Here is a 3,552-nt window from a genome sequence, read left to right as displayed (position 1 = left end):
GTCTAGAAGTCTCCCCAAATGTTCTGGGTTTAACTACAAACAGCCCTGGCATTGTTCCCATTTCATCTCACCTTTAAGTACCAATTCTTCTACCTAGGTAAATGATTTTTTTTTTCATAGAAGTGCTAGGTCTGAGACTTCAGCTCTTGTGTCAAAGTCTTGCTTCTCCTTCATATATTTTTTTTTTCTCCTTCATATCTAAAGAAGAGATTTCAACCACCAAGAAAATTCCCCTAGACATAGGGTCATAGATCTAGAGCTGTGAAGACCCACGGGGGCTGTCTAGTTGAGCCCATTTGGCAGAAGAGAAAACTGAGGACCACGGAGGTTAAAATGATTTGTATTAGAAAGGGGCCCTCCCTATTGATTGTGGAAATCTGAAGGAACCTCTAAAAACTTCCTTGTTGGTTCTCAGAGATAATTGGTCTTTCAAGAAGGAAGTGTTATCTTCCATCCTCAGTCCACTGGAGACTTGGCTATTGACAGTCACTCTCTATGCCATACTTCTCATAATCATAATACTTCTTATAATAAATATACCATATTCTCATAATCTCTCTTGAGCTGCCTTATCACAAGGTTTCTCTTTACAATCTGGGTTTCAAGTAAGAGAGAGTGACTCAACAACACCCTTGGCAGAAAGTGATTATTTAAAAAGAGTCAGTTGGAATCAGAGCCAAAGGGAAGAGTTGGGGATTTTAAAGGCTCCCAATCAGTAGGAAGGCAGCCAGAGAGTAGAGGTATTTTGGATGACCCGAGACTACAAGGGAAGAAAAGCAGGAGTGAGGAAGGCACAGACCACAAGGGTCTAGGGCAAAAGTACACTGAATTCATTTCAGAGTTATTTCTTAAGCTTCCATTTCAGTGTTAAACACTGAGGTCCAGGGCTCAGGAAACTACAAGGGATACAAAAAAAGAATGCTCAGCCTCTACCTTCAAGGAATTTATAATCTAGTAGGGGAGATAAGCAAGGTATCTAGGAGTCAAAGTGGATAAAACACAAGGCCTAGAGTCAGGAGGACCTGAGTTCAAATCTGGTCTCAGACACTAGCTGTGTAACCCTGAGTAAGTCACTTCACTCTGTTTGCCTCAGTTTCCTCATCTGTAAAATGAACTGGAGAAGGAAATGCAAACCAATCCAGTATCTTCGTCAAGAAAACCCTAAACAATGGGCTGCTCATTGACTCTAATGAGAGAGAGAGAGAGACAGAAAGAGACAGACAGAGAGAGAGAGAGAGAGAGAGAGAGAGAGAACACTAGGAAGAAGGGGATAGGCCACTGGAAGAGAGGCCATTTGATCTGAGCTTAGAAGAGCAGATTGATTTGAGGCAGGTAGAAAAGAAAGGAAGAGGACTGGGACCAGTCCCAGGAATGGGGCTGAGTGAGCCTCCTACCCCCCAGATCTCTGCTTCAAGTCATAATGATGACAATGATGATAACCATACCTCACATTCGCATATTCCTCTGAAGTTTATAAAGGGCTTTTCCTACAACTCTGTGAGGTCAATCATACACATATTATTAAGCCTCATTCAGATAATAATGCTGATCGTTACACCTCCTATTTGTATACTGCTTTAGGGTTTGCATAGGGCTTTTCTTACAACTCAGTGAGGTAAATAATACAATTATTTTGTTATTATAATATGTTATATTAATCACATATATTAATATAAATTGTCATATTAATGTTATCTATATTATTATTGATGAAATTGGAGTATTCTTCATTCCATTTTACAGAAAAGAAACTGAGGCTGGTGAGATACACAGTGACTTTCCCCAGGTCACACGGACAGAATCCATCTAAGCCAGGATTCAAATCAAGGTCTCCTAATCTGCAGGCTGGTGCTGTACCGTTCTCCTCACTGCTCTCTTCTCCTCAAGGAAACCTTGCTCCCAGGAAAGCTCCCACTATCAGTCATTTACCCATTAGTGTAAATTTATGGCACTGTGCTCTCTCTCTCTCTCTCCCTCTCAGGGGTTTTCACTACTATTCTGAGCCTATTGTGTCACTGTATAATAAAAGACTGTCTTTGGCTGCTGAAGGACAAGCTGACTTCTAAGATCAGATAGATGTCTAGAAAATATTCTGACTCAAACTGGGGTGGCATATATGGGGGGGCTCCCTTTCATCATACTGTAGAGGCAGCCCCCTACCTTTATGGTTAGCCCTGTAGGTTGGTCTCCTCCTACCAAGCCCCTAGCTAAATCCCAAACCCAGAAACCATAGAAATGGAGAGATCATTGAAACAGCTTTAATCTCTACAATTCCTCCTCCAGGAAAAAATTTCATGGGCCAACGAGGTGACCATAGCCCCTAGTCTGGTTCTGTTCATGTGGTTTTATAAGCATTTTCATTATCCATTCATCATCATTATTACATTAAATTGTTATACATTGATTATTGTATTTTAATTATATTACACATTTACTTTCTATGTAATGAATTATACTTATATATGACAATGTATAATGTATCTATATTATATATAACAATAGATTATATATTTATATTATCTATGACAATAGAGAGTATGTTTATATATTACGTACTAGATGATATATACTATATAGGAATATATGGTATATATAGTATATAGTAATATATTTGTACTATACATTATATATATACATAATGTAACATAATGTTGTGTTACACATAATATATAATATTTATATTATATAATATATTATTATGTAGCCTATTTCTCATTATATAAATATCCATTTATTATTCAACCTTCATAGGAATTCTATAAAGCAGTGAGGCTATTTCTTGTAATCCCACTTTACAAATGAGGAATTTAGACCTTGGTGCCCTAAAGTCCTGGAGACCTTAGAGAACTCATCTGTTCCAACTACCTCATTTCGTACCTGAGGAGAAACGAAGGCACAAAAGAGGGTCAGTAACTTGCCTAAGGTCATACAGCTAGTCAGTCACAAAGTCAGGCATCAAAGGTTGATTTCCTGCCTTTCAAGCCCAGCCTAATATACTGTGGCTAACTGGAGACACCTGAGTTCCAATCCAAGTCTTGTTACCTGTGCAACCATATCCAAGTCACTTGACCTCTTAGAGACTCATCTGTGAAATGAGGATAATGAGGTCTGTACTACCACCTTAACAAAATAGTGAGCCTCAAGTGAGTATGTATGTAAAACACTTTGCCAAGGTCAAAGCATTCTATAAATGTCAGCTATTATTTATTATTTTTCTGTGAATAGCCATGTTCCCAAGCACATGTCTAGGGGTTACTTAGAGTGTCCTGGCTATCTCTTTTTAGCTAGATTTTAAGGGAACTAGGAGTATGCAGGTGAATTCTTGAGTTTAAGCCCTAAGGCAGCTAGAGGACCCAGTGAATACAGCACTAGGCTGGGAGTCCTAAAGACCTGAATTCAAACCCAGACTCGGACACTTACCAGCTATGTGATCCCGAAAAAGTCACTTAACCTTCTGCCTCAGTTTCCTCATCTGTAAAATAGGTATGGTAATATTCTCTACCTCACAGGGTAGGTGTGAGACTCAAATGAGATAATATTTGTAAAGTGCAT

The sequence above is a fragment of the Notamacropus eugenii genome, chromosome 3 (genome assembly GCF_028372415.1).
Source record: "Notamacropus eugenii isolate mMacEug1 chromosome 3, mMacEug1.pri_v2, whole genome shotgun sequence".
In the NCBI taxonomy this organism is placed as follows: domain Eukaryota; kingdom Metazoa; phylum Chordata; class Mammalia; order Diprotodontia; family Macropodidae; genus Notamacropus; species Notamacropus eugenii.
The sequence above is the reverse complement of the archived record's forward strand: the minus strand, read 5'-3'. Positions refer to the sequence as shown.